We start from the raw sequence: 14,229 nt of genomic DNA, 5'->3' as shown, positions 1-14,229 counted from the left end.
GCATTTGTTTCCACATAACAAGAGTTCAGCAGGCCCGCATTTAAACAAACCTTCATGACATTTTGACGACAAAAGTGTCAACGATTAAGGCGATGCATGACGTCAATCATTCATATCAGTAAGTCATTCGGTTTACAGGGTAGGGCGTTTCCCAATTAGACCCACATTTGCTAGCTCTTATTATAATAATAAAACAATAATCATAATAATAAAATAATAATAAACTATAATAATTTTAGAAATGGCTGTATCTAATAGATTTACTTTTTAATTGCTACTGTAGAACTTGAACAGTTTGTAAAAACAGGATATTTGTTCATTGTTCCAAGGCAACCCCCGAGGTTACCACAGCTCTATCCAAAGACGATGAGTCAATGATTTACTTAGTTGATCTTACATTCATTATACAAGCTCCTCAAAGTGTATCACCAATGAATTTGACATATTTCTGCTTTCACAAACTCATATGAGACTAAATTTCTCCTTCGTCTACGAGTAGCTTTTGGATAATATAAATATATAAACAAGTAATAATATATATAAATACACAAGGAAAGAGGGGAGGAGTGAGTTTCAGGAATGTTTTTACTTCCTGGATTGTTACACCACTGTTAAAGAAATTACATATTTAGAAACTCCTGGGAGTTTCAGAAAAGATGATGGGGAGAGTTTTTTTTTTTTTTGAGAACAAAATATATGACATATTGAATGTGCAGGTAAACAACAGTCTCTACACTAACACAAAATAAGGGAAACGATGGACGGGGAGAGATGCTTCTTCTCTGTGAACATGTTTCCGGGTAAGTAACAGATATAACACTACACAGTCACCCACTTATTTCAAAATTATTTTTCAACTTCATGCACTTTTGACGGCCAAGCATCTACATCTATATCTAGTAATTTAAAATTGCAGTATGTAGTCTTTTTCCTCAAGTGGTTAAATTAAATAAACTATTGGTTGCACATTTTTATTTTGTCAACTAAATGTGCTATATTTTTAGGTAATAAATAGAGCCCTTTGTGAGCCCTTTGAAAGTTGTACAAAAGCCTCTCAGAAGGAAGAGAGGCGACCCCCCCCCCCCCCCCCAAAAAAAAAGAAAGTTTGGTGTGAGCTACTTTGAATTGTTTTTGATCATTTTGTGAGACAATGTTTCTTCATATGCCAAGTGTACAGCATTAAGCTGTTTCTTTCCCCCCATGTGAGTGAGTGTGTGTGTTTCTGCCTATGTTGGTCATTTTCTATGGCTGATTAAGTGCAAATTACTGGCTAGTGACGTTGTGAGTGCAGGCTCATAGGGCCGGCATGACCGAAACACTCAAACACCAGCCCCTCTGTCTCACAAACATTATCCACGTGACACATGGGCTCCATCCTCCTCCAGTAAGCCAACCAGAAAGCCCGCCTGGAGGCCTGGTGCTCTGTGGTCCAACAGACCTAATCCCTGGGTTTACTCCCTCTCATCTCACTAAAGTCACTCTTTTGTAGGGAACACAACTCATCTGGCCAATGAGGCTCACTGGTTGTGCACGCACACACCAACATATCCATTCTAATCCCTCCCCATTCTTTCTTTTTATCTCTGTCTCCCAGTCTCTCGCTTTCATAAACACACTGTACAGTATAGACATGGGTAACCACGCGAATACCGACATTTGTGTGCGCAAACAATTGTCCCCATTCTCTTAGTCTGTCATCCTTTCTCTCACCCACTCAGCCATCAGTCGCACACAAGCAGTGGATATTTCTTTGTTCCTTGCTATTTTTATCTTCGAAAATGTGAAAGGATGGAGAGTAGTGGGAAGAAGGAAGTACAGAACAGCAGATATACAGTAAACATCAGGCAGAAAGTATAAAAAGTGACATGTGACATTTAATTGAGTATATGGATTTTAGCATATATAACTATAAGTCATAAACCACTGCAGACTTCACACAATGAGGATTTTGGACATCCGACTTCTGAAAGGTTAAGACCGACTCCAGTTGTTCTTCACTCTGTGTGGTCAGGTCATGATGGAAATCCCAGATGAGGAAAGGAGGAGCATCAGACTCACATTTAAGTGGACTCCACCTCTCTCTGGCACTCTAGTTAATCTGGTACTATTTGGTCTGCATATTCCTGCCCCTGTTGATGCTGATCGTATAATTCATCGTTCAGTCAGGTATTCTTTTTCACAGACCAGGAACAGAAACTCTGCGAGGAAGGTGTGCGTACGTGTGTGCGCGCATGTGAGTGTGATGGCATATCAGCAAGTGAGGGAGAGATATGGAGAATGAGGGTGAGAGAGAGAGAGGCAAATGTTGTTTTGCAAGGACATGACTTGTGATAGTTAACTCTTGAGGCTCATTTTCAGTAATACCAAAGCTGTTATGAGGATATGATATTGTTCATGTGATATTGTTATATTTAAGTCTGTGCAGGAGAAATTTGGGTCAGTCATATATGACTTTTACGGAATTAGGGAAAATGGCTATTGTCTGCCAAGTCTGGAGCACACAACTGAAAAAAGTAAGGAGATAAGAGAAGAAAAAACTGAAGAACTGTCTGATATGTTCTGTTAATCTACTCCATTCATCTCTCCTTATCCATCTCCATCCCATCCTTCTTTCCATCTTACCCTTATAGATGATATAACTGTTCTTTCTTTCTGTCACAAACATTTCCTCTCACACATGTCTTACTTCCTGTTTTCCATCCAAGCATACGTGTGATTTAGAGAGTTTCTGTGGAAATCATGGGACAAAAGAACATAGTGTTATCAGGCAAAATCTGGCCAATAATGACAGGAATAAAGGTCTGGGCCATAAATAATACAGTTGTGGTGGAGGGTTGGATGGAGGGCTCATGGGAAGTGGGAATGGAAGAGAATAAAGTATTGGCTTAGAAAAAATGGAGATAGAAGGGAGAACATTCACTACCAATGGCTGTATTACGCAATAAATACACTGTGTCCGTCTTTCTCAGTCTGGTTGTCTTCTTTTTGGATAAACCCACACACCTGCATGGAGGCAGTCCCCACTCATTCACACACACACATATGCACCAGAATATTATGAGAAAGCACACTTTATCTCCTCCGAACCCCTTTCTCAAAACATCTCCCACATCCCTCTGTAGGAACCTCTACCATAATCAGTGGATCTTGTGAGAATAAAGTCTTTCACAGCCCACAAAGTGTTCTCCTGACAAAAGGCATACTGTGTCTGCGTATACATTTATGTGTCTGTATGTAGAGGAACATAATGTCTTCAAACAGCCACCATCACAAGGAAGGGTCAGACAAAAAACACTCAAGTTACAGTAAGTCTCACTTCCCATGGCTTTGAGGAAGCTGGCTCGTGGGTGTTTATCTTACATAAGAGTACTGACTAAAATACTTAGTCTGCATGTTTGAAAACACAGGCTTTTTTATAGTTGAACAGAAACGTTATAAACAAGTTCCAGCATGTAAAATCTGTGAAACCAAGATTTCTACTAGAAAATCATGACATGAATGAATTCAATGAAAAACTTTGTTTTGATAGTTAAGCGAGGTCAGGATGTATTCCATTATGTGTGCTCTATTCCTCTATTTAGCATGTGAGTCCCAACACATATTTTCCTCCAGCCTCTCAACAGAATTGTTGCTCTGTGCAAAGCAAAATTAATATGTTCTCCAATTCAGTGTCTGCCATTATTTTTATTTTATTATTCTTAGAATTTGTCATTTTTATACTCTACCTGTAAAATGACCTCATACTCATACATAAAGACAGTTTGCCACCAAATTGTAAAACTAGGAATGAAATGTCACACAAAAGAAATGAAAGACGACTAGTAAACATCCATCCATCCATCCATCCATAGTCTACCGCTTATCCTGTATTCAGGGTCGCGGGGGGGCTGGAGCCGATCCCAGCTGTCATTGGGCGAAGGCAGGGTACACCCTGGACAGGTCGCCAGTCTATCACAGGGCCGACTAGTAAACAAAAAGTCAAAATGTTTTTTTTTAGTCTTGCATACTTCATTCTGTCTGGTTTTTTGGGCATTCTGTCTTGAACATCACATACAAAGAAAAGAAAAGAAAAGAAAGATGGCGGTGCACAGTAAAGCAAAAATTTGAAATGTTTTTTCTGTTATCAACACATCCATGGCCGAAACTATCATGGATAGGCCTAAAGGTTAAAATAAAACAATTATCGGTACAAACAATTTACCAGCTTCATTTCCATCCCCACAGGTTCTACATAAAAAAGAGTAAATATTTATCCTTGTCAATGAAAACAATATACATTCACAAAACCAAAGCAATAGTCATAATTGTCATAACATTCCCACATGTCCTCATTCGCCATATAATGTTACTGACAAATTATTTTAAATCGAAGTAGGCTATTGTTGACAAATGAGAAGAGTCAGTCACCATTATCTATGTAACTTCATGTCAAAATCACTGTAGAGGCAATCTCTTATCACTAAACACCTTATCTTTCTTTGCTTTGCTAGCCTATGCTGCATGGCAAAACTGCTTCTGTTGAAACCTTAATTAGCATACCTTATTAATGCTATTTGTTGTCAATCATAACTAGTATACAGGTGCTAATTGGTTTGGACAGATGTATAATGTGACTATTATGTTTAAGTCAGTGTGTGTTTTAAATCAAGGTTACGTACTGGTTCCATGTTCTGGAAAGTAATGTTATGTTAGCTGATTAGAATTAATAGTGAAAATATGCAAGCTGCAGTTTTTATTTCCAAATCAACTCAGTCATAGTCATTAACTATCAGCATTAATGTTTAATGACATGACATGACAAAGTATTATACGTGTTCTACGTGTCTTCATAATTGTAGTGGCAGTCTTTCACGGCCAAAAATGTCATAGCTAGCTGCACATGCTAACATGCTTGTTGTTGTCTATTACAATAAGGATACTGAAGCTACTGATTCGGACATGAATAAAGATGCAACAAACAATTATGTTAAAGGTTATATTTGACTTGAGTTTTCAAATTAGCTCACCTGCATGCATCCTTGAGGAAACCTTTAACTAATGATTGTTGCACTGCTCCGTTTGGCAGCCATAAAAATCTAGAAAACTACTACTAGTACTACTACAACTAGAAAACGAATATGGGACCTTAATAATCCTGGAAAAAAATGTCACCTCATTTAGCATATATCTGACAGGGAAATATATACATACAGAGCAAAAAATCCTGGTGAAGAGGCAGAAATTAGTTTGTTTTTATCTAACTAAACATCAATACACTAACGTGTATTAAACTGTGTGAGTGTAATGGAAAAACAAATACTATTCAATCCTAATCTCCTGTTTTCGCAAGGAAGTGATGGCAACCATAACCTGGAAAGCATGATAGTTCCAGCTGACCTCCACTGAAAACTGCAACCTGTTCTCAGCCTCAGCCCAGTGAGAACAATTTGTGTGTTTTCATTCTAACATGACAACAGCTTAGTGAGACCATTGGGTAAGCCAAAGCAAGGATTGTGATGATGTGAGTTACTGTTTTGGACCAAAACACAAGCTTGTGACCAAAATATCAACACTGCTCTTTGCTGGAATGTGATATTGAGACAAGCCACAACACAGGACTATTTTTAATGCAGCTGCTGCGTTTGAGGAGTTGTATTATTAATGCATCAACAAAAAGAGCTGTAAAATTCATCTTAAGAAGTTCACATCGCTCTCTGGCAGCGGCAACTCATCCACGGTCCTCTTTCTGATAGCTTTTAATAAAAAAAATACTTTCCTTGGACCAATAAGCATAAAACGAGTGACACATGATAAAACACTTTTTATCATGCTTCTATCTTACTGCCCTCTGAATTCATGTTTCCCACAATCCTTGCAACTTTACAGCAAAAAAATGCTAAATAATGTAATTATTTTTGCACTATATGTATGTTATCTAATATTGTTGAATTTGTTATAGATGATCATACACAAATGTGTGATTTTCCTAAAAGCAATGTTATTGTACCATGTTTATGTATATCCATGAATGCTAAATACAGCGAGACAAATAAATATTATGGTCTGGCATGGTGAATGTGCCTGCTGACATTTACAGTTGTTTGCTGGTATAACAAAAGACAGACAACAATGATAAAACAGAAGCTGCTGCAATAACACAGCAGCAGGGTGATAAAATGTTCCACAAGATATGCAGAAGGACATTATATACTTGAATGAGTACAGCTGTTTGGTCAAGGCTACCGTCTCCCTTTCTGTTTGGGCTGCTGAATTTATACAGGAGACATCAATGCCAGCTTGAACCCCTGCAGGCCTGTGTGTGTGTGTGTGTGTGTGTGTGTGTGTGTGTGTGTGTGTGTGTGTGTGTGTGTGTGTGTGTGTGTGTGTGTGTGTTTCCCTGTAATGTGTACAGTATGCAAAAGAGAGAGAACTACCACATATCCATCAACATGCATGAGCACTTCAGTCTCTCCACTCCACAATCTATTCACACGCTCAAGCATGGACTGTTACTGTCATGGCCTTTCCTGGTGCAACAATGTTCAGTAAGGAATCTGCCTGCTCTGCTTAGTTAATCCTCCATTTGAACAAATACACTGACATTGAGAAATCAGGTAATTAGCACTACATGGAAAAGTTAATCAAATGTCTAAGAGGCATACCTTATGTGTTAATGTAACTATGGTCAGATATTCTATCAAGCAAACATGAGGCATATTCAAATATGATTACATTGGTAAATAAATAAATATAAAGTTATTTCCAAAATTCACAGCCACAATGAAATCCAGCAGCCACTTTATAGAGAGTGCATATAGAAACCAGGTCAATTGCCTAATAAAGGACATGGATGCAAATGTCCAGACCTACCCTGCTTATTCTGCCACTTAGTTCCTAAGCTTTAACATCTAACTGTGACTATAGCCAGTTAGCCAGTAGCCATTTCTAGTTTATTGCGGGCCCCTCGACCCAGACATCTGAGCAGTTAAACTCCAGGGTAAACTCCAGGTAGAAATAAGATAGTAATGTGCAGCTACAGCAGTTAGATAGATTGCAATACTTACAAATCAATCTGTGTAAACAACAGGTTTGACTTGGTTTCTGTGTAAAGTCATTCTGGGGTTAAAAGTGTAGTGAGTTGTCAATAACTCCGGCTACAACTGGAAAAATGTGAATGGGGTCAAAGTGATGTAAGACTTCCTCTCAGGAGGCACACTGGTTAAAAGTTAAATATTACTGATAGCTAAACACCACTGTGTGTGTGCAGATGTCTATGAAACATGTGCTTGAGTAATGTGTCCCGGTTTCCACTAACTAAAGTTTGACCTATGATGTTATCTAGGTCATTTCATGTTTACCTGTTACCCCTTCGGTAAGAAAAAAACAAAAATATCCTATTGTGAAATTAGCAGCCCTGTTTGAAGCAGTTGTTAACTCTTCTGTGGAAAGAAGTAAAGCAACTTGCTTAAACAGTATTTAACTTTAAGTTAAAACAAAGAAAAAATAAAATAAAGGATTTAAACCCTGATTTAAGTGATACTACATTTTTTACAGTGAGTATGTTAGAGAAGAGAAATAAATGGATATATCTTTATATATCTAAAGCAACAAGTTTACCATTCACACAGCAGACTATCACTGGAAAATAAGTCGAAACAAAGAGGGTAACACTCAACAGATGATGTGAGCTTCAAGGTTGAGAGGGGAACTATTGTGTTTGCCTCCTTACTTACCTCAAAAGAAAGCATCTGCTTATAAATATCTTATATCCACAAATGTATTTTTGTGAAGAATGTTTTGATAATACATTGCCGTTGTTCTTGATTAGAAGCAGGCGTTGAGCTTTCTAAATTCAATGGTATTTAAAAAACAAAAACACAGCTCCTGGCTCTGTGTAACCTATGAGGTTTTATGAGTTCCACTGGGATAATCCTGTTTTACAATCGCGAGGAAAATACTCAGTGACAGATAGCATCAGATTCAAATAGAGGCCACTGATATCAATATACATGGATTCCTACTACCACAATTACATCAGTCAATCATTAGATGTGGATATGATATTATTTAAAGTCTTGTTTCATGTTTCTCTGAAATAGCAGTCGCTTTTTGCATGACATTTCCAGATGAACTTGAACCCCCTTGAAACTTGAATGACAAGAAGTATTTTTGCCATATTCTTATTCAGTGTGATTTATTGGTGTACTACTGCTATGACATGAGTTGAATTATAAAGAGAAGTAACATATGGAGGAAATTATGTCCATCATTTATGTGACAACATGAAAATCACTGTTTTTATGGTTTTACCCATACATCTCACCTGTCATATGCCTTAAGTGCATTATACATTGTTGACATTATTCTGAAGCTATTGTTTTTAACTCCAGCAGATGTGGTAAGTCTGTGGCCGTTCCATCCCCAGAGGGCAAGACATGATGCGGTGTTCAAGAATCATGACCTCTGGACCTATCTGTACACAAGACTTACATATCACAGTCACATGTGAGTGTCTTAAAGGTTGTGAGTATGTAGTCCCTTGAGTTGAAATTTGGTGGAAATGTGATGCTTGTGTGACTTTATATTCCAAACATATGTATTCAATGCAGAAACATTTTGCTTTTTGTGTATTTTGTATACTGTATTGGGTGCAATGGTTTGATGTTTGCTAAGATCATTAGAAAGTGAATCTGACCACAGGAGGATTCTGGCTGACCAGAGAAAAAAAAAAGAGGGTGCAGCTAATGCAGTGTTTTACTGTAATCAAAATACACAGGCCGTTGTTTCTGATTTAATTAGAGCTACTAGAAAATGCACACAAAGGCAGCATGTCCTCAGAGAAATCACACACAAAAAAAAACACTGCTGCTTACCAAGCCTTTTATTCCAACAAAATCTAGATTTGTGTGTATGTGTGTTCCATTCAAACTGAACTGACCCACTTCCTTCAGAGTGAGAGAGACCACAGGAGGGTGGAGGGTTTGAAAAGAGAGTTTGTGTACTTACATGGAACAGAGAGCTAGACTCTTGTGACACACTTGTGACTCTTCTCCTGTGGGAACGAGAGGAGAGCCGGGGCACGGATCTGTGGGAAAGATTAGAGGGTGTTTGACCATTGTGTGCCTTTGTGGGTCTGCTCGCACTTATCAGTTACAGCAGAAGGTGTTCGCTGAGTTTATAATCTAACTGTAACTGATAGCTCACTGTGCCGATTTATGCAGAAGAAGTTTGATGTCAATTTGAAAAGGTGACCTGTTTACAATGTTGTTGTTTTTAGCAAAATATGGCAAACACTGTTGCAACATAAAGTGTGTAAGGACTATAAGATGACTTTACATTGGATGAAATGAATATGAAAAAGTTATGTATAAAGTATTGTCGGATTTTTCATGAGCCACACAAATAAGGCGTTCTACTTTGGCTGCCATTCTCCTTTAAGAGACAGGGTGAAACAGAGGACCACAGATCATATCTGTGTGAACAGAACACTACGGACTGGATTATCTGAGGTCACATAAGGGTGTCCTCTCAGACCTTGCTGACCATAAAGTAGGCCACAAAAATAAAAAAGACTTAACATTCCCCTCACCTTTGAGCTGGAAGCTGAAAACCCACTGACATTGTTTCGTCATTGGTCTGTCATTAGAAGGTTAACTTGATGACTTTCACAGTTTATCATTACCTTATCAGATAACTATGTAACTCTACAGTGACGTGACTTTGTTCCATTTATCAGTGCTCCAGGGTGATTAGTCACTCCATTAAGGCACATACTGTTTTGATGATTGAAATACTGTTATTTCAATTCATTTTGGAGCAGTTTGCAGAGGCAAGTAGATTAGTAGACACTAGTAGTAGACAGTAACATGATATTTGAAACATTTAAAGAAAAAAAGTGTCACATTTTACTAAATTAAACATCCATACATAGCTGGTAAGACCATCACTTCCATTACAGGGTTGTTGTTGTTTTTTTTGCAATAGCCAAGATACAAAAGACGGTACTTGTGGCAGTTATTGAAACCAGTAAGACATCTATTGATCAGGTATGTTAAACCATGAGCAGATGTCTGCTACACACATAATTAAAAAAAAAACATGCATGTTGTTTAGGAGTGTAATGGTTCATTCGATGCATTGATGAATCGATTGTCAGTCCTATCGATTCAACTAAATCGATCTGCTAAAATAAATAAATAGAATGAATCGTTTTGGCTTCACCAATAACTGATAAATGCTTTTAATCGTATGAATCGTGATTCTTAATTATGATTAATGTTTTAATACGTTTAAGACACTCTACCAGCATGTAGTCTATTGAAAAATGATTAAAAAAAATAGCATTACATTTTTGTATTCAGCGAAAAATATTATGCAGGACTACTCTTTTTTATAGAATAAATAAGTAATTCTGTGGTCTGTTTATTATTTGACCTTTCAGAAGAATACAGATAGTCTAGCATTATTGCATGCTTATTTCATGAATATAGAATTTTGGTTACAAGTTACTGAATCTAATCGTGGTTTACAGAATCAAATCGTTACAAAAGAAATTGTCCTTGAATCGAATCACCAACTACTGTATCGTTAATCGAATCTAATCGCTGTGAAGCCAAAGATTCACACCCCTAGTGTTGTTTCATAATCCCAGCTGTTGAAAAAAACGAATCAATTATGACTCACATGCAACCAGAATGCACACGTAACCAATAAGATCACTTACAGATTATGCTTGAACACTTAGTCACGCGCTTTCCGGTGGATCACCATGCGACGTTCCATCCATCCATCCATTGTCTACCGCTTTCCCGGTATTCAGGGTCGCGGGGGGGCGAAGGCGGGGTACACCCTGGACAGGACGCCAGTCTATCACAGGGCCACCATGGGACGTTATTTCGGAAAAATATATGTAGTCAATGGCAAGAGTCTGAATTGTGACACGAGTTACACATATTATATTTCCCTAATTTAAATATATATATTTATATGTCAAGAAAGTCGCATTGTATGGCCTAACTGTTGAAGTATAAGAACATGGAAATACGTAATTAGAGAAACTACACACCCAAAAGTAGCATATAAACTACATATCTCCCTGAAACTACAATGCCTGCGTGTTTCGTATCATTATGTACTCACGCTAGCAACGGGTCTTGTTCATTATTTTGCTTCCCGGCTGATAAAAAACAAAGTCGCTGGATAAAACACAGCCGGCAAGATGACGTTACATTTGTGATGGAGCTAAGTTGTGTAGCTAGCTAGCAAGCTAAGTTTGTAGCTAGCTAGCAAGCCAAGCTAACAGCTGTGTTGCCGACCGCGATTCGAGAGGACGCGCTTTCACACAAACCCATTTTTTTAACGGCAAAAAAAACCTACCACAAAGTGCGACTCTATTGAATTCAAAAATACACGTTTGAATGGACAAATATATGTGAAATCCATGTTACTATTCAAACGGTATCAAAAAATGATCTCTCACCGTTGGCTATCAATCCCGGCCAATATGGGAGAGCGAGTTAGAGAGAGAGGACTGTAATATAGGCCTACTGTTTGTTAACAGTACAATACAGGGACTATGATCATGCCATCTTCAATTAAAGTAATTGTATCTGATACGGTTATATGATGAGTAATGAGAATGAACACATTTGTTTATTTCCCCATTGCATATGTGTTCATATTTACATTATTCTACATATTACCAAGCCAAAGACCATAGATGATATCAAGCACGTTAGTGTGCATTTATTTGGTGTTTTTTTTTTTTTTTAGGTTGTGATGCAAAAGAGAAATTTGTAAGAGATACAAAATATTTTGTGTATAATGCTTTTGTGTGGAAATTCGACAAAGAGGGCCCTAGTTTCAGAAATTACTGAAGCAATTGCAAAACGCCTAACTCTTACATCACTCTAAATTCTTCACACGATTTAAACCTCCTGCTTGCATCAACTCCATCCACACAGCAGTGCCAGCCACGTGTTACTGCTGGGCCCAGATACCTAAAATATTCATAGTGTCCTTGTCAGAACACATTTATGCAGCCTCACTGAACAAATCTCTGTAGAATGAAAGAATGGGGGGGGGCAGAATTTACAAGACAACTCAGCAAAATGAGGGCTGTATATCCTTTGTGTTGGAATCAAAGGAAGCCGACACAGACACACACAGTTTTTTTGTTTTGTTTTTTGTTTATTCAATATTTGACATAGAGAAAACCCATCAGCAAGAGAGGTTTCATGAACATGTTCGTCTTCCATATAATACCACTTGTTTTTACTGTTGCATGTCCAATAACACAGCCATACTGACTATTGTGGAGTAGAAATGCTGACTGCATTGATTCAACTGAGGGCTGGATAACTAGAATACAATTATAGTAGCCTAAGCTAACTTTAACATGTCTTTACATTATAATTACTGTAACATTTTTATATTACCATATGTGTTATTGCTATGTTTTTATTTTCTTGCATAATCATTTGATGGTATACTGTATTTGCTATTAATATGTAATGATTGTTCTAATTTGGGAAACCCCAATCAAATATTTGTAAAAAAAATAAAAATATTTTTTTGTAAAATATATAATAGTTTATACCATTCAATTCCTTTGGAAACTCCAGATGTACGTTTTTTGTTGCTATTGTAGGGTGTTGCCAGATTGTATTATATCTGATTGTGCTCTTGGCATTTTATCCACTCATATAAAAAGAAGCAGAATACCATTTACAATTTAAATACAGCTAAACAATATCACAACCTTCCACCTCAGAGTTAAATCTACACCTCCCTGCCACAGTCCCGACCAAAATTGATAACTGTAAACTGGTATTAATTCCACTTTATTTATCTGCCTATAGAATTAATCCTACTAAAGGTAATTTTTCATGTGTCATTTTTTTCATTCTCTTTCCCACTTCTTGGCCCCAATCCAATTCCTAAAAACACCTATGGAAACTAAATCAGGCTGTCGCTGGTTGACTGCACTCCATCATCTTTAATCGCCACTTCCCTGTCTATGACTCCAGACACTGCTGAGGTTATGGACTGACTCCTTGCCAGGAATTTTGATTCAGACAGCCCAATGGAGACAGCCCAATAGAGCTATTGTTAAGACAAAACTTACAATGATTAATAAATGAAAGTCACCTTGAGATGATGAAAACTGTGCTGATTTGGGGTTTGCTCTCTGTAATTTATTTAAAGCCATACATATTATAATAGGTTAGGTAATAGCTAAATGGTTTAATGTTTACATTTTTATGAGCATATTTTGCATGGCAACCACATGGAAGTTGCATAGTTAAGTGTCAGTAAGGGTATGTACTGTATCTGACTCCAATTTGAAAACATCCTTGGTGATATGACCTTAAAGCCGGTTGGTTTTCTGGCCCCTCTGTATGGTGGCTCTCCCTCTACTCCAGGCACACATATACAGCTCTTGTAATGGGAAAATGCATAAAGGCACCACATTCCTTAGGATGAACAGATGTCCTTCACCTGTTGGATGTCCATTTGAGGGCTGTGCCCTAGTGTCAGACAGACAGATAGGGAAAGATTTACGGCGTCACGACTCTCAGCCTTTACATGTAATGGGAATGGTTGTGTGTCCATCTGCAGATGTGAATAAAGCTCGGAAAGACGCTCTTGTTTGTGACTCCTCTCTTACGAAATGCCTCCACAGCTACAAAAGAGAAATAGGGGTGAAATATGATGCAGGTGACCATCCTTGGAAACCAGCCAGTCACTTTCTTGCCCATGAGCCAGCAATAACTTCTTTCACCTTGTCAGGAATGTCACCCACCCCCATGGATGGAAGCACAACGTGTCGTGGTAATAATACCACCACAAGGGCTGTTATGAAGAGATGATTACGTTGTGTTGATAAAACTAATCCGCGTTGACTGGAACCATGGCTTTGGTTGTTAACACACTGGTTTTCAACACAATGGACAGTGTGCAATGACATATGGCTAAATGCTCTTGTGCTGCTGTTCCCTGTTGGATTCTGTGCCAGGCTTTCACATACAACTTTACATACAGACAATTCAGACGTGCACATACACACACGCACACACACACACACACACACACACATGCAGGTACAGAGGCTGACACATTGGTATTGAAGCGATTCTTATCCTATAATCTAATTACTGATAAGCTCCATTAAGTCAAGGCAGGTGAATGGGTCCTTCTTCCTTCCAAGATGACGTATGTGCAGTAGTGGAGAGAGTTGAGTCTGGATGT

Source organism: Eutrigla gurnardus, assembly GCF_963514095.1.
Source record: "Eutrigla gurnardus genome assembly, chromosome: 6".
NCBI classification, from domain to species: Eukaryota; Metazoa; Chordata; class Actinopteri; order Perciformes; family Triglidae; genus Eutrigla; species Eutrigla gurnardus.
This window is presented reverse-complemented; position numbering follows the sequence as displayed.